Source organism: Aegilops tauschii, chromosome 1, assembly GCF_002575655.3.
Source record: "Aegilops tauschii subsp. strangulata cultivar AL8/78 chromosome 1, Aet v6.0, whole genome shotgun sequence".
Taxonomy (NCBI): Eukaryota; Viridiplantae; Streptophyta; class Magnoliopsida; order Poales; family Poaceae; genus Aegilops; species Aegilops tauschii.
This window is the reverse complement of record NC_053035.3, coordinates 84,656,717-84,674,996: the sequence shown is the minus strand read 5'-3', so window position 1 is coordinate 84,674,996 and position 18,280 is coordinate 84,656,717. Positions and strand designations below refer to the sequence as shown.

Below are 18,280 nucleotides of genomic sequence, written 5' to 3'. Positions count from 1 at the left end.
TAATGCCGGTGGGCGCGTTCTGTGCTAGGTTGGGTCCCCCTGCAATTTTGTTTCAGCAATTTAGTACCGGCACACTAAGGACATCCTTTTGGTTTGTATGCTGCTAATGTAAATCCATCTTCCACAAACCTCTCCTGTCAGCCCTCATCAAATTAATGCCAAGCCGAACACTAGGGTCCATCGTTTCATCATCGCTATCGCTGTTTGATGGATCTGAACTTTCTTCTGCTATCCCTTTTCCTTTGGCATCAGCTTGTTTCGCTGTAGCCCTTACTACTGAGCTTTCAGTTTGCCATTCTGGTGCTTGCATTTCTCCACCCATATCGATGCGCGGCTCGTAGCGGGGTGCTCTGCTGCTGCAGTCATCTACCTGCTGTGCTGCTCGCAGCGCCTCCAATTGCACTGTTTGCATCAAATAGAGAGCAACTAGTTTGTCAGCTAGTTCTTTTTACAAACCAATATCTCTACTTTTTATTATGCATGACTAATGCTGCTGCCTCTCTTACCCGGATGTCGCAGGATTCCTCCAGGACCCCCAACCACAGCATGCCAGACATTGTTATCCTGGTCGAATGCATCAGAAGGCCTTGTCTGACGGGTATGAACACATCAAGTTCAAATTAATATCAGTTCCCATGATCGCCAAGTATTTTTTCATAGCTGCAATTGGTTTTCATTTGCTACTTAATTGCAAGAACACAGCAGCACTTACAGGGAATACAGTTGGGTACTCTCTTGTAAGGTAGATTAGCCTCCTGAACACCTGCCCGGTGTAAACGCTGATCCGGGGGAGAGTGTATGGCTCTACACTATCTGGTCCAAAGTCCATCCAGTCGAAGAACCATGGCTGCAAACAATCATGGGTAACAATTAGTTACATAACTATCAAATGCAGTGCCCTATTGGTTTCATGTTAACATAAGACATGTGTTTTTCGATAGACTTACAATGAGAGCCAAATGGCAGCCTCCTACTATCAGTGTTCTCACCCCAGCTGCCAGATCTTTATGTATTTTTTTCACAGCTGCTCTGATGATCTCAAATACCCAGTCGGCTAGGTCGTACTCGCCAGTCCCATGATTGCATAGGACACAAGCTAGCAGCTCCCAATTGATCGACGTGTACGACTGTCTGGGGCCAACATATGTACCACCGGCTAACAGCGAGAACGCTATCTCGAAAGCCCTGATTTGATGTGGGTAAACACCAGTCCTCATCATACTACTTATAGCATCAGCAACTGCACTAATAGTCAACCCCCCCATCCCTGGCATGGCTCCGTGTCTCTATTCCAAGGATTGTCCTGATTCTGAGAGCTAAATTCTGTCTTTCTTTTGCTTTTATTTTAACCAAACTCACTTTACGGCCGCTGTTTCTCAGACCCAAAGTTCTAACGATGGATCCGGGGGTGAAATATCTAATCTGGCCGTCAGGGAAAGTGAAGCTCATGTCTTCCCACCTAAATCTACTAAGTAGCCAGGCGTAGAACCTCCTGTCGGCCTCACCATCAAATGCAGTGGTTAACAAGCTCGCCATGCCAGTCCTATGAACTTCTGCGTAGTACCTCATACCTATGCGCTGGATCTGATGGCAGCTCCAGGTACATTTAACTACCCTACCACGAAGCAAGTGAGTTTCTGCAGAAAGGACTGGCGGCACAACTGGAATCACTTCCCCACCAGCGGCTGGATCTCCGGGCACAAGTACGAGCGTACGCCTACGCCGACATCTGCGCATGTCCGCCCCTACTGTCGTGTTGTCATTGACCAGGCCCCGCATCCTTTTCCGGCCAGCACGGCTGACCATCTCCGGTTCTTCGGCAGCCGTGTCCTGCATCCAAAAATTGACCCAGCCGCACAAGTCAGCCCTCTTTTCTTTAAGGCCCAATGAAAGACAAATGAGAAAGAGTAAGAAAAGACGGAACCAGCAGATGGCAATACAGATGTATGCCCAAATCATTTTCTATCTACTAAATGAGCTTACCGATGCATTGGCGGCGCCGAGTGGAGTGCCGTCGGCACCAGTAGCGTCGCCATCGATGGATCCTTCCATTTTGCCACTGGATGGTGGCTTTTTGTTCTGTCCGTCACCACCACATTGTCCACATGGCAGATCCCCTTTTCGTGGTGGATCCGGTGGTTCCATGCTCACTAATCTGGAAAGGCAATCATGGACGGGAGTTAGAAAAAGACATCACCATCCAGTAGAACCCCACTCACAAAGCCGAGGTGATGGATAACAAAAAAGCTAGCCAAGAAAGCAGCGCCTCCGAATATTCGATCGCCATATCGGGAAACCTCACCTCTAGCTGTTTGGCTGCTGACGCAGATGAACCGGTCGCCGTCTTCACCCGTCCGCCTCCAGATCTGGTTTGCCTTCAACAGTGTATACTAGACGGGATGGGGATAGAGTTGTGGTGGAGAGGACGAAGTGAGCAGTGGCTGGTGGGGGGGAAAGTAGTACTACTTTTGCTGGGGGGGCTGCGAGCTACCTCCTGGTAAATGAGGCGTCGAGCTGTCTCTCGCTAGGGCACAGCGACGAGTCAAGTCTTTGTTACTGCTAGCTGACTGCGCAGCCCAAGACTACTTTACCCCCGCTGTCTATCATTGTGCCCAGTTTTTTTTGGTATCCTTTAGCTCCGGAGCCGCGTTACATGATTCACACGGTCGTTTTACGTGCGTTCTTCTCGTGTGTGCATTTTTTTACGTGCGTCAAACTTTCTTAGCATAACAGGCTGCACGTAGATATGATCCTGCACGTAGATATGACCCGTCACGGAGAGCAGATGCTCACTTTTTTTTAGCCATACACCTGCTTTTTTAGCGTGGCCCATCTGAGGCTGCATAATAAATCAGCTCGCCGGCGCACAGGAGCTGAAGCCATGTACTTTTCTCCGCCAAAACAGATGATCCAAGCTGAAATGCCTCCGGTCGGAATAGTACAATCACTGTTCGATGCGGTCCATGCCAAAAGGAGAGAATATTGCCCAGTGCGGGGCTGCCTCGCCTGCATGTCTCGGTGGGCACGGCATGCATGCCAACAACCACCATCCTTGCATTGAATTGGCTTGCCCATTCTTGGTTCGCTCGCTGGTCCGGCTGCCTAATCCATTAGTGATTAAACACAGCCCGCACCAGACGTACGAATCCTTTTTGCCACGTAATGTATGAAATATAGTTCGGTTTCCTAATCCATCTTATACTAATTTACCCATTTCATTTTGTTTTAAATTTTTTTTGTGACGTTCTGCAAATGATGAATTCCACATAATGTCAGACTAAAAAATACGGAAATTATGTAATTTTAACTAGCCCGACAAATATGTCGCCCGTCAAAGGGACCACACATTTTAATTAATGCAACACGAAGGTAATTGACACAGTACATTACATCTCACATAACTCCACCTATCGAAGCTAGTTCCTAGAGAGTACTCCTGCTAGATCTACTCTAACATGCGACGTCTCTTACTGAAACGGCTGCTAGTTGCATCCTCATCGAAAGAATCTGGCTAGACTAAATAATTCAGATGGATTGAAATTTTTTGTCGGTAACGAGTTACACACATCTGTAATGCAGAACAACCTGGTCCACACATGGGGTCTGACTTGAATATTTCAGGAGATGACTAGATGTAAATTTGACTTTCAGATAATACATCTGTCAATTGCGCAGAATCATATAGAGCAGATGGGCATCATTGACACGTAGTGCATGACACATTGCGCGATTAAGATGCTCTTAGGCCAGCTAAGTAACATAAGACAACTTTTGTATGAAGATCGGTTGTTCGGTTTCACTCTGACAGTTTAGAAGCTTTTGTTTGGCGTTTCTCTCGGCCGGATAATAGAGAAAAAGAGACTTACGCAGGGTATGTTTTCTCTCTCTAACAATAATTAAATTTTGTACTAAGAAAACTCGTTAGATGTTCTTACTGCTTGATCTCACATCATATTTACGTGCTAAGAAATGAGTTGTAACTGAAACAATAATGTTAATTTATGTAATTATATACTGTGTTGGATATTAGTTTTTTATAAAATTAATTCCGTGTTCAATTGGTTTTTCTTTTTGTGTGTCAAGAATTTTTTTACAATCTGTAACATGAGTAATTTTTTTGACATACATAAATATATATATTTTTGTATACGTGGAATATATTACAAGATCCATCATAAAACTGAAACAGCATCAAGGCTCTTTGAAGTCATAATATCCAGCTTCACCTTCAAATGTCGACGTTCTACCATGATTGTGCAATATATTTCAAGGCCCATGATAAAACTGAAAGAGCATCAAGGGTTTTACAGGTCATGGTTGCCGGGTTTTGCTGGCGTTGTGGTCCATGCATACCAATTCTTTGAATCAGTGCCACCGTGCAGTGATGTAAGAAAAAGGTGTGTCGTTTGTCGACTGTGGGCAATGGAGTGATGTAGATGTACTGTAGAGTACATATTCAAGGTACAGAGTGGACTATTTTAGTTCTTGTGCTATATGCCAATCTCAGATTTTATGCTAGGTCTATTTTAGCTCAACGTTGGTGCTAGTAGTAAAAAACACTTGCAAATGTATGTGTCTTGAATACATAAATTTGTGCTCTAGAAGATAAATGTAGAAAATGGTAACAATAATTTAATTCGTTGTTTACTACAATATTTGTATTCAGAATAAGTAGTAGTTATACGCTACTGTGTAGTTTTAGTACCTAACTTGAGAAATAAATAATAGCCTTTCTCTAAAGAGGTTTGATGCCTTGCTTTTTATAATTCAAATCATTTGTATTTGTTTTCTAATATTTAAACATAATGGTTTGCAGGGAACAGTGAGGTGACTTTAGATAGCTGTAATGAGCTGATGGAGCCTTTGACCTGAAGTTATATTTGTATAGATTACATGATTTGTTGATGAGGATAAGAAAGAGGAGCTGATGGCAAACCAACCGAGGAAGGTCACCGAAGATTGAGGTTGGGCGCGATGCCACATCAGAAGTTATTTAGGCTATGGGTGAGTTCGGGGCCATGGAGTGAGCCGATAGGAGGGTCGAGTATGGTGCATACATGTCAACGTTGGTAGTCAGAACTTGATGCTGAGTGTGGATGGGAATGATGGGGTGAGGATGAGCGTGTTTAGTCCAGCAATTTGTCATTGCCAAATGGTTCAATCCCGGTGATGTCATTGCTGGATATGCAAGGTCTCACTGGGCAAGGTATTCGAAGTTCTTAAGTGCTTAGGAACCTCGCTGTGCTTTCGTATTGACGTGATTAGCAAGTGTATTTACCGAAGCATAGATGTAATGCGGGTTATGTGTAGCACCGAATCTGAGGTGGCTCCAATCCAGTCGGTTCTGGCATTGGAGAGTTAAGAGTGAATCAGACTTAATCAGATGGCATCAACACTGTGTTAATCATTGGAAGGTTTGCCGAGCGTTTGGGAAGAGAAGCATGGTGCTAATACATACTTTTGGTTCTTAACCCAGATGATCTAATTTAAAATTGTTGGCGTTTGTTATAACCATTCTTGATGAGCTGCACAACGCTTCATGTATTGCACTACTAATGTCGTTTATTGGTGGTCAAACTCCTGTTCCACTCCTATATAGATGCTATGTAAATAATTTGTTTTGTTGACTAAAATCTGAATATAAGTGAATCTATCTTAAATTAGTACAATGATTATAATTTGTCTTACGTTGACACGATGATTATAATTTTGAAGTGTGGGTGTGACAAGGTTGAGGGATTGTGAGTCGGATGTGCCATTAATGGCAGCATGCTTGGATTGGGGAGTGGAGATAGTAAGGAAAAAGTAGTAATCATGATATATGTTTGACATGATTAGTGTATTATGCACCGTTGCAACGCACGGACAAGAGCACGTGAAAGTAGATGTTTTGCTGAAATGCATGGTTGGTGGAGAAACATATTTAGAGGAAAGCGAAAGATTGACAAGAACTATTTGTCACAACATAGTGCTAAGTATGTGATGTACACATTGCATATAATTATATTTTGATATATGTTCCCATAGATAAGTTTGCTGTTCCATAGCAATGGAAGGGCATTTAGCCAGATTTAGCTTTCTTGGATCAGGAACAGATCAAGAAGGTTACATGGTCGGGGTTTTTTGTACCGTTCTAGACAACAAAACAATTGATAAGGTGATGGATTGAGAGGATGAATGATGTATAGACAGAGAAGGTGATGTATGATAATTTCAGAGGAAAAGAGCAGTTATAGGAGTGTGTGGTGTTTGTAAGAGAGAGAAGATGCCTGCATTTGTGTTGTGGTTAAACATTGCGTGTAATGGGGGGCGGACAAATTTATTTGTTGGCCCGTGGCAACGCACGGGCAGTCTATTAGTTTTTATATCATGTCCACCATGAATATGATTTAGGATGCGGTACCACGTTGGGCCGTTGGGCGCATCAGACACGGCAACGGCCCGATCCGGACATGGCTACTCCATTGCCGGTCGTCCGTCTGGGGTCATGAGCTGGAGTTGGTATATGCATTTCTTATCTTTATGTGTTCCATCTAGGCATATTTCTGCCCATAAATGTATTTATGAGCTGGCTCCATTTTTTACTGCTTTTCTGTACCCTTTAATCCCCTAAAAAGGGCTATACATGCATTTTAAAGAGTTCACATTTTCTATAAACATTAGCATTGTCTTACCCCCACTGCTCTCTGGCGTGCAGCGACGAAGATTTCATCCTCAACCTCCCTCATGGCCCCAGGTTCGGCTACTTTCCAGTTTTGTTAGTTTTCTTCTTGGCCGCACTGAACAACATGGCAACATGGGCGCCGTGGCCACACACATGCATCTTGTCGCCCTCCTTGAAATTCAATTAGATTATATGCAAGCATGCAGCCATGTTTACTTAAGATCCAATTAGATGAATGTTGTTTATTTTCCATATAGTTTCTAATCAGAAAGGCCTCATATGCAGGTTGGGGACATGGCGTGAAGATATGGTTTTGTGTGATCTATGGTCCTGAGTCATCTGTTGGATGGGTGATAATGGAAATTTTCTTGAGGACAAACACGTGCATAAGTCTTGTGAGTGTTAAACCTGTTTTATGAGAGTTAAAGCTATTTTTTGAGAGTTAAACCTGTGCATACGAATGGAATTTTTTTAGAACTGGTCAAACTATTTTTTTTTGTGTGAGAGTTAAAGCTGTTTTCTTGAGGACAAACCCGTGAATAAGTCTCATCTGTATAGATTTTAAATGGGTATTTGCGCACATCTCATTGTAGATAACAAGGCATCATTTTTTTATTGTAGACAACAAGTCACCATTCTTTTTTTAAAGGGTGTTAAATTTGTTACCATATGTGCTTCCCCACAACTAAACCAACTAAATCATGTATTTTCTTTTCAACGTGTACATGGATTTAGCGCGCCTCTGCGCCATTTGGCACAACGGGTCCACTAGTATCCAGAAGATCATATCTTGCCTTTCTATATGAGCTATCTGTTTGTATTGTAGAAGCTGAGTAATATTTTTTTCATCCCAGGGGTTTGTTGTAGATGGATGCTGTGGCACCTTCTGAGAAATGCACCTTGAGAAGATGGCGCAAGGAGGAGCTTGACGACAAACCGATCACTGTATTGTCAGACTGGAGACCAAGTTACAGTAACTTGCAGGTTCAATGTAATCATTCCATTCCTCATCAATTCAGCGAGGTACAGAGAATAGTGCGGTGCTATGGAGGAACATCTTACAGTACAGTGTGAAGACCTACTGGGCAGGTTGACTGAAGTTTACACACAGAGCTAAGATAAGAAACATTGGGCTCTTCGTGAAGGCAGGAACAAAACAATTTTGTTATCGTGCCGTGCACAAGAGGAGGAAGAAGAGAATAGCATTTGTTATATATGTGTGAACTGTGAAGATATGGCCAAAAGCATATGATCGAGTTGAATGGGTATATCTCAGGGAGATCATGTTAAAGCTCAAGTTTGAGGAAGCTTGGGTGCAAACAATCATGAAATGCGGCGAGCACTGGTGCCCTCCTGTGAGCCCAAGCCTATTGGTATCATCATGCTACTAATGCACCTGCCAATGGACTACCTGGGATGGAATCAGACATGCGGCACTTTCTGAGAATGCAGCTTGAGAAGATGGTGCAAGGAGGAGCTGTGACGACAAATCGATCGCTGTATTGTCAGACTGGAGACCACGTTACAAGAACTTGCAGGTTCAAAATAATCATTTCATTCCTCATCAATTCAGTGAGGTAGAAGAGCGTCCTTGGCAGATTGAACTGCAAAGGAATCAAGTGGAAACACTTGCCAAGTGGAATGTACTCTACCAAGGGCGCCTATAGATGATACATGTGTCTCCAAGAAGTTGAAGAATACATAGAGCATCACGTCAATGACATACTCTGAAACCTCAAACGGGAGGCTGGTGCTTTAATGGCAGGGATGGTGTTAAACGGAAGGATGGTGCTTCAAGAAGTCAGTTAAGCGTGGAGAGTTTTTTTTTTCAAGACCGAGCGACATCTCTACAATGGTGATCTCAACGAATGACAGAAACTTGGTGACAAGAGTACAAGAGCTGATTGATCAGTGACCAATGTATGGGATGTGCAGGAAATCACCAAAATTCCGCTCCATGATCAGTTTGATGATCAGCCTGCCTGACACTATGACAAAAGAGTCTTATTCTTTGTTAAATCAGCCTACAAAGTGGCTAGAGATAGCAGCGAAGCACATGAATCAATTCGAGGATTCGCAACAACGTCAAATCCTGCTGCTGATAATCAGATTTTTTTTAATAGAAGAAACTATGGAGACTATCTTTACCAAACAAAGTACTGCACTTCCTCTGGAGGTCAACCACTAGTAGTTCACCAATGTGACAAAAAGTAAAAACGAGACGCGTGGATGTAGAGACAAGGTGGCCTCTTTGTTTCAGGTTGGACAAAGATGAAGGACACCTCCAGGAGATGTCGAGTGGCCTACATGCTGAATTCCTGGGACTACTTCAAGCTGTGCAAATCACTTCAGCCATGTGATGCAGCAAGGTGCTTGGAGCTGGAAATGGATGCATCAACTCTGAGGCTGGCAGTCAGAGTGTTATGTGTTCAATATGAAATTTGTAATTTTTTTCTAACGCTGTGGCGCATGAAATACAGTAGCCTATGAATTTAGGAGGAGAATGTGTTGTTACAATAGAAAGAGGCCCTGGTCTGGTCATGCCAGGCCTGATACAAAATGGAACTAGTCGTGATCAATGGGCAATCTGCCCAGCTCAATCTATACTAACTTGTGTATTTGTTGTAGATGCATCAAATCTGAAACTGGTGTTAATTGACTTGTGTATTTTGTGGTTTCCCCCCTGTTTAATGGAATGCAGTGCAGTGTTCTTTTGAAAAAACAAACAGAAGAAATAGATGCAGAGGTCGAATTCATCCATAAAACTCTTCACATTCAATTCAAGTAAGATTAAATTGACAACTTTTCAGCGCCACATTCTAACCTATCAGCGCCACATTATAACCCAGTCAGTGAAGCACATTAATTCTAGCCTATCAACTCCAGGAGTTGTAAAGCGATCACATTCTACCCTATCAGCGCAACCATCGAAGATGTTGCAAGCGATAGCATTCTATCCTATCAGCGCAACCATTGAAGATGTTGTAAGCAATCACATTAGCCTATGAGCACCACCAATGAAGAAGTTGCAAGCGATCGATGAAACTACAACCCATGTGTGTATTTCTTGTGGTGGCCGATGTCCTGTCGAATTCTTGACATGGCAAAGCAGCCCGCCTTGCTGCACTTGAGAGGAATTGAGTTTGACTTGTGCCGAGCATCCATGTGCTTATTGGCCTGATAAGAAAGAAAAAGGCAGAAAGGAATCTGAATTGACAAAAAAAAAATAGTTTTGGTTGCAAGCGAAATTAAACAAGTTGAAATTCCAACCTCGAGCTTGTTCTTCTTGATCTCGGCATGCTTCTTTCCTTTTTTGGCAGGATCAATCTCATTCTCCATGAAACAAGAAAAAGTAATAAGTGATATTGCCCCTGAGGGAGGAGCAAATCTCCACGTACTTTATGTTCGTGATGCAATACTCTTTTGTACTAATCTTTTATACTTATTTAAACTAATTATTTCATAATATATTTTTATGAGCTTTATTTGGTATTACTTATCTATCATAGTTCACCACATAAAAATGTTGCTAGTATACAAAATAATTGGGAACCTACTTAAGACGGAAAACAAAAGAAATCCATCTGATTAGCTTATCCTTATGCTTAGGTTCCATCATATACTTATAATGTTCTTCGTTATACAATTATTTTATACTTCTTAAACAAATTATGGCATGCTATAGTTTTTATGAGTGTGATTTGGTATTACTTAACTATCATAGTTAACCATATAAAAATGTTGCTAATATAAAAAAATTGGAACATACTTAAGAAATACTCCCTCCATCTAAGTAGCTTATTCTTATTATGCTTAGGTTTAGTTATACACTTATAATGTTCTTTGTTTTACAATTGTAATGTTTTTCAATATAAATTTTGGTTGTGTTAAATTTATTTGTACGATGTACAAAACATGATTTAATTTTGAAAAATGCATTAATTATATATATTGTATAAAATATTATTTAATGTCGTTACAATATCATTTTACCAATTTGTAAAGCATAAAATTTAATAAATATCTTATTAGTGATTTCTAGTGTATTATTAGATAAGAAAATGTATATAAACTTCTACAATTTGTGTCTTCTGAATTGAATAACTTGATAAATTGACAACATGTGCTTGATTTGATCATGTATCTAAAATAGAATCATTATTGTGATTATTGAAGAACATAAAATCTTTTCTTATTTGATATGATTGTCTTGAACGTGGTGAGAGCAACCCATTTTATATGGCCCGTGGAGGAGGCACATACTAACTTATGTCTAACAGTGTATACTACTCCCACTATTTCTGAGCACAGGTTCACACCACATACTAGCGGTGTATACTGCTCCCATCATATCTATATACAAGTCCACTTTATATTTTTATGTCTAACTTTGACCATTAATTTTACAATAAAAATGAGTTATATGGCCCGTTTTATATGGGTTGCTCTCCTAATGACACTATTATTTTGATTCAAGAAGATGGCTTGCAATTAGCTAATACTCCCTCCGTTCCTTCATATAAGTGTATTTGCTTTTCAAAAGTCAACAGAGTGCAAGTTTGACCGAGTTTTTAGAAAAAATATATCAGCATTCACAATACGAAATTTATATCATTTGATCCATCGTGAAAAGTAGTTTCATATTTTCTCTAATAGGTATTGCAAATGTTGTTATTTTTATCCTATAATCTTGGTCAAACGTTCAAATGGTTGACTTGCACAGAAATCAATATACCATATATTCTGGAACGGGGGGAGTATTAAAATTCCTTCTGGTATGCTTTGAGGCTATGTATGGGTTTAAGATGAATCTGATCAAAAGTGAGGCCTTAGTCCTTGGTTGCTCAGCTAAAGAACAGTCTCTTATTGCTAATCTCTTAAACTATAAGCTGGCTCCTTTCCGCCCCTTTACCTAAGGATTCCTATTTCCCCTCTCAAACCTAACTCAAAAACTTTTCATCTAGTCAAGATTAAAGTGGGGGTCGAGTGTTGCCCCTTGGTGCGATAGATACAATTTCTCGAAGGATAAAGTTACATTGACTAATGCTTGTCTATCTAGCCTGACGATGTTTGTTATGGGCTTTTACCGTCCCACCGAGAGTAACCATGCCAGCTTTGATAAGGACCGCAATACGTTCTATTGGAAAGTGCTGACAACAAAAGTAAATACATGCTGGTTAAGTGAAAGCTTATGTGTCGCCTTAAGAACCTTGGGGGACTGGGCATTATTAGAACCTCCCTTATGGACAAATGTTTAATCATGAAATGGTGGTACCGTATACCTCACAACCGTCCGTACTCCCTCTGGCTTCAGATCCTCACAGCTTATTTACCAGCTGGATCCTCTTAATGCTAACCCAAGAGGAGGGGGTCCTGATGAGTGATATTTTTACACTCATCAACCTTAGTTCAAACCGAGATATTTAGTTTAAAGAAGAGATATTTGCTTTGATATTGCTACTAATGACTATTTAATGCAAAGGATTCCACAAATCATCTCATTGATGTGTTTCCACAGGAAATGGGCTGAGAAGGGAAGAAATCATGTGTGGAAATGGAAAGAAAGGAAAATGGAAGAAGAAGGAATCAACAGAAGACGTTTCTACGAAGACAGAGCGAAAGACGGTGTTCCCGTATGGCGTGGAAACCGAGGTAGATCGTCCACCTGAAAACGCAACTAGCACAATTATCTAGGAAGTCCCTAGAAGCATCGGTTAGTCCATTATAGAAGATATCATGTATTTTATTTTTCTTGAGAGGATGATCAGGCAAAGCATTAAGTAATTGGAGAAGCCTCCCCCAAGCTTGTGGGAGACTCTCTTGTTCAAGTTGCACAAAGTTAAATATTTCCTGTAAGGCGGCTTGTTTCTTATGAGCATGAAAATATTTTTCAGAGAAGTAATAAATCATATCCTATGGACTACGCACACAACCAGGAGCAAGAGTATTGTACCATATCTTAGCATCACCCTTAATGAGAACGGAAAAAACTTCAGAATATAGTAGTAGTGAATTTTCTCATCATAAGCAAATAGGGTGGCTATATCATTTAATTTAGTGAGATGTGCCACAACAATTTTAGTTTCATAGCCTTGGAAAGGATCAGGTTCAACTAAAATGATTAACTCTGGGTCGACAGAGAATTCATAATCCTTATCAGTAATAAATATAGGTGAAGTAGCAAACTTAGGATCATATTGAAGGAAATATGCCCTAGTGGCAATAATAAAGTATTATTTATTTCCTTATATCATGATAAATGTTTATTATTCATGCTAGAATTGTATTAACCGGAAACATAATACATGTGTGAATACATAGACAAACAGAGTGTCACTAGTATGCCTCTACTTGACTAACTCGTTAATCAAAGATGGTTATGTTTCCTAGCCATAGACATGAGTTGTCATTTGATTAACGGGATCACCTCATTAGGAGAATGACGTGATTGACTTGACCCATTCCGTTAGCTTAGCACCCGATCGTTTAGTATGTTGCTATTGCTTTCTTCATGACTTATACATGTTCCTTTGACTATGAGATTATGCAACTCCCGTTTACCGGAGGAACACTTTGTGTGCTACCAAACGTCACAACGTAAATGGGTGATTATAAAGGTGCTCTACAGGTGTCTCCAAAGGTACTTGTTGGGTTGGCGTATTTCGAGATTAGGATTTGTCACTCCGATTGTCGGAGAGGTATCTCTGGGCCCACTCGGTAATGCACATCACTATAAGCCTTGCAAGCATTGTAACTAATGAGTTAGTTGCGGGATGATGTATTACGGAACGAGTAAAGAGACTTGCCGGTAACGAGATTGAACTAGGTATCGAGATACCGACGATCGAATCTCGGGCAAGTAACATACCGATGACAAAGGGAACAACGTATGTTGTTATGCGGTCTGACCGATAAAGATCTTCGTAGAATATGTGGGAGCCAATATGGGCATCCAGGTCCCGCTATTGGTTATTGACCGGAGAGGTGTCTCGGTCATGTCTACATAGTTCTCGAACCCGTAGGGTCCGCACGCTTAACGTTACGATGACAGTTTTATTGAGTTTTGATGTACCGAAAGAGTTCGGAGTCCCGGATGAGATCGCGGACATGACGAGGAGTCTCGAAATGGCCGAGACGTAAAAATCGATATATTGGACGACTATATTCGGACTTCGGAAAGGTTCCGAGTGATTCGGGTATTTTTCGGAGTACCGGAGAGTTACGGGAATTCGTATTGGGCCTTAATGGGCCATACGGGAAAGGAGAGAAAGGCCTCAAAAGGTGGCCGCGCCCCTCCTGTCGTGGAATTGTCACGGCAGATGTCCTTGAGTTAGGACTTAGTCGTGGAGCCATCGCAGCTAGGAAGCTTGAAGGGGTTAATGCGGGACAAGGAACACGAGGGTTTATACTGGTTCGGCCCCTTACGGTGAAGGTAAAAGCCTACGTCCAGTTTGATGTGGTATTGATTAGGGTTTCGATAACCAGGGAGCTAAACTGCTATGCCCGGCTCTCGATGAGATTGTTGTCGCCCTTAAACTGCTGCCGGGTCGTCCCTTTATATAGGGAGGCTGACGCCCTACAGCTTTCAGAGTCCCGGCCGGCTCATAAGAGTGTCCGGCTCGGACTCTCAACTATTCTTGCCTTACACTACAAGTTCTACCATAATAATGATTGTAACTACGGGCCTTAAGCCATATCCGGGTCTTAAGCCCATCTTTGGCCCGCCGTCTTTAAGCTTGGCACCGGGCTTCTGGCAATGACCATATGAGTAACCCGGCCCCTCCTGGCGGGTGACTCTAAGGTCTATATCCTCAACATTAGGCCCCAGATTGATTTGAGCCGGCTCATGTCAATCTTCAACTCTTTCGACAGAAAAAATCTCCGGCTTACCATTCGTGTGAAAGCCATAACCCGGCGTGACGTCATCCTCTGGACTCCGGATAAACCGCCGTGACGTCATCTCCCATTAAGTCCGTTTTTTACTCCGCCAGATCCGCAACGGATCTTTTCCTTTACTGTCATCCTTCTTGATTCTCACGCCCGCTTTACGAGCTCCTTGATTCTCACGCCCGCTTTACGAGCTCGCCTTATAAATAGGCCGGCCCGACGGGCTTCTCTGCCACCCTTCTTCCTCCTCGCGCCACTGCCTTTCTGCCTGAGCTCGCACTCCGCCGCCGTCACCTCGCCTCCGGTCTTCGTCAACCTTGGCCGCTACATCACCCTGACTCGGACCAGACAAACGGCGGCGTCCCCCGCACCTTTTCAGCTCCATTAAGTCCTGCTTGACCTGTAGAGTAGATCTGCCGTAGGATTTGCCCACGTTCTTCGTGTTCGTCGCCATTGTCCGCAAGCTTCGGTAGTTCTCATAGTTACTGCCCTTGTTTGATCTTAGATCTGCATAGAATTAGTGCGGCGGCTGTTTGGCACTTATTTCAAATGCCAGTAGGTCTCTTTCCACTGCATAACGGCTTTGTTCGAGCTCAAGAACATCCACTCGTCTGTTTCTAGGTCTAGAAATTTTTCATTTCACCCGACCATTTTGATCCAAAAGTTTTACTGCGATGTGTGAAACCTGTTTTACCGTACTTAGTACAAAAAACTGCAATCCTTGAGCCTCGGCGGTTTACATTTCCGGTTTAAAGAAACCACGCGCCATAGACCCTTCCGGCTTAAAGAAAACCATGCTTCGTAGAATCCTCCGGCTTAGCTGTGATAAGGCCGTAGATAATCAATTTATTCTGAATGCCCCTGCGACTTAAATAACCCACTGTACCTGAGTATATACCATTAGTCCCCTTCATAAGCCGCCATCTTAGCTTTGAACTATAGATCTCCTCCGGCTTATATTTAACCCGGACGTTTTTCCTTTTTGTCATAGACTACCGACTTTCACCATGCCTCCCAAAGCTCCCATTACTTGCAACTGGATGAGGTCCAATGTGACCAACGAGACCCTAGCTGATTTCGTTAAGTCAGGATATCTTCCCAAGAAAGACATCATGTCCTACCGTGCCCCTGACCCGTCAGAAGAGAGGCCACATCCAAAGGATGGGGAGGTAGTGATTTTTGCGGATCACATGAGCCGGGGCTTCGCACCGCCCGGCTCAAAGTTTTTTAGGGACGTGCTCAACTTCTTCGACCTGCGGCCTCAAGATATAGGACCCAACTCAGTGTCCAACATCTGCAATTTTCAAGTCTTCTGCGAGGTTTACCTTGGAGAAGAACCTAGTTTGCTGCTCTTCAGAGAGCTTTTTTATTTAAACCGTCAGAATGAGTGCGCCAATGGGCCAAGTCTGGAATTAGGTGGTATCTCCATCCAGCGGCGTAGGGACTGCCTTTTCCCTTACGCAGAGCCGCCGAGCCACCCAAAGGACTGGAACATGACTTGGTTCTACTGCCAAGATACGTCCCCGGCTGATGAAAGCCCGCTGCCCGGCTTTCGCCCAACACGTCTGGAGCCGACTCACCCACTGTCGGACAAGCTGACTCAAGCGGAGCGCCAGCCTCTGCTCCCCACTATCAACAAGATCAAGGCTCTCCTGGGCAATGGTCTGAACGGAATCGACCTGGTCCGGGTCTGGATCTCATGGCGGGTGATCCCATTGAGCCGCCGCCCCGGCTTAATGTGTGAGTACACAGGACGAAAAGATGACCCTCAGAGACACAGCCGCAATGATCTTCCAGAAGACGTTGCAGAGGAGATGACCAAGGCTCTCTTAAACGAGAGCCTGGCAGGCTGCGGAAGGACCGGGTTAGCTCCCTTCTGCAAAACCAACCCAGCCCCAGCGGTAAGCCGCCGACTTTAACTTTCTATCTACTTCTGCATGTAACCTTCATCTGAACCGTTTGAAGAATTCATCATTGTATTTTCAGGCTGATGATAAGTTCTGGCGGGTCAAATATGACCATGAGGCGGCCAAGAAGGCCAGGAAGGCGAAGAAAGCCGCCAAGAAAACCGCTCCTCGCAAGAAAGGGAGCAGGCCTACTGCCTCCGAGCTGATGCAATTAAGCGACAGCTCCGAGTCAGAGGTAACCCCTGAGTCTTTTAAGTCCTTGCTATATTCACTGTTTGTTTGCTGTCCGCCTTATCAATACTTGCTCATTGACAGGATGACACCGGCGTCAGTAACCCGGTGGTTGAAGAGGTAATGTCACTTTCCTCCGACTCAGAGCCCTTGCCACAGCTGAAAGTCCGAAGGGTAACCCGGAAAGTAAGCTTTTCACATCCTTTAGCTTATCAAGACCCTCAATTTATTTTGAAGCGACAGGTTCATGAAAGCCGGCGTCATACCCGGACCAACAAGGACACCGACCTCTCCGCCGGGTTACCCGACGCAACAAGGAAGCGCCGAACTGAGGTTATTTCCCACTTGTACCCTTTTCATCCGTTGGCGGGTGTTATCCGTCAGCCACTCAATTCTTCTGACTCCACTTATCAGGACACCTCCCCCTCTTCGGGCGACTCTATGCAGTCGAGTCTTCCGACTTTCAAGACCGCGCCCGGGTAATGACAACCATCTCATATTATATTTGTCTGTACTTACTCTTTTTGCGCTTAACGTTTCTGTCCTTTCAGCGCCCAGGCAAAGCTCACCAAAAGAGCGAAGAAGACCAAGTCAGCCGGAGTGCCGGATTTGCCTGAACCGGAGGTGACGGCTCAAGAACCGTCAGCTGCCTCCGCCCCCGAAGCCACCACTCCAATGGACACGGAACCTGAGGCCACTGCCCCGACTACCAAGGCAACGACCGAAGCTCCTATTAACCCGGAGGCCTCCGGCTCGGCTCCACCAGCAGACGACTCGGACGTGGTAATCACCCGGACGGAGTTCGTTGAGCTGGGGAGACCTACCGTGCTGGCCAAGTGCTCCGCTAAGGGGGAGTTGCTGCCGCCCCACCGGGTGAACCTGGACCTCTCCGACTACACCAACTTGAGCATTGGAGAGCTCGTCTCTGGCTACATCAGCCAAGTGCACAAGAGCCGGGACGCAGAGGTCGTCATGGTGAACCAGATCCAGCAAAAATCTGAGGTATCATTCTGCTGTCCTCTTATTTACTGCATAGTTACCTTTGCCATGATAGCCCCCAAGTCGACGACTTATGAGTGAATATGTTGTAGACTTAGGTTCCGGCTTACTCAATTGAGCCGGCAGTATGTAGATAGATACGTTCAATATTCATTAGACCCCAAGTGCCAAGTGTCTTTGCTTGGAAAACGCTTGGGACTTATATAATGAATGTTAATAACCTGAAAATGTATGCAGGCTGTTGGCAAGAAGCTAGAGGCGGACCTTGCGGATCTCAAGAGCCGGCTGAAGACACAGGAGATGGAGACCCGGAAGGCAAACGCCAAGTTTGTATCCAGCATCGCCGCTCAAGAGAAGCTGAAGACATAATTTGATGCTGAGCGGAAAGCCTGGGCCGAAGAGAAGGCCGCACTGGTGACCCGGGCGGAACAGGCGGAGAAGGCTCTCTCTGAGAAGACCGCCGAGCTCTCTGGCCTAAAGCGCAAGGTTTCCCAAATGGTGGCCGCCATCTTCGGTAAGTCGCCTCACCGGCTTTCATCAAGTTTAGAATGTTTATATCTCATGATTCATCCTTGTCGCCGGCTTATCTGAT

The 18,280-nt window shown here is 43.7% G+C and overlaps 2 long non-coding RNA genes across 5 annotated transcripts; both read left to right on the top strand.

The window, feature by feature from the left end:
• Positions 1 to 3,576: 3,576 nt before the first annotated feature.
• On the top strand, positions 3,577 to 5,675 carry LOC109770682 (uncharacterized). 3 transcript variants are annotated; one of them, XR_005768347.2, is made up of 3 exons: positions 3,577 to 3,871; positions 4,311 to 4,461; positions 4,817 to 5,206. It is a non-coding gene; the product is annotated as an uncharacterized lncRNA (long non-coding RNA). The 3 variants fall into 3 exon arrangements; XR_005768346.2 differs by having other exon boundaries at positions 4,190 to 4,461; positions 4,817 to 5,100; XR_012203069.1 differs by lacking the exon at positions 3,577 to 3,871 and having other exon boundaries at positions 4,001 to 4,461; positions 4,817 to 5,675.
• Positions 5,676 to 6,493: 818 nt separating this feature from the next.
• LOC141041728 (uncharacterized) lies at positions 6,494 to 9,355 on the top strand. Of its 2 annotated transcripts, none has more exons than XR_012203076.1 (3): positions 6,494 to 6,736; positions 6,950 to 7,059; positions 7,519 to 9,355. It is a non-coding gene; the product is annotated as an uncharacterized lncRNA (long non-coding RNA). The 2 variants fall into 2 exon arrangements; XR_012203080.1 differs by having other exon boundaries at positions 6,950 to 7,281; positions 7,437 to 9,355.
• The last annotated feature ends 8,925 nt before the right edge of the window (positions 9,356 to 18,280 follow it).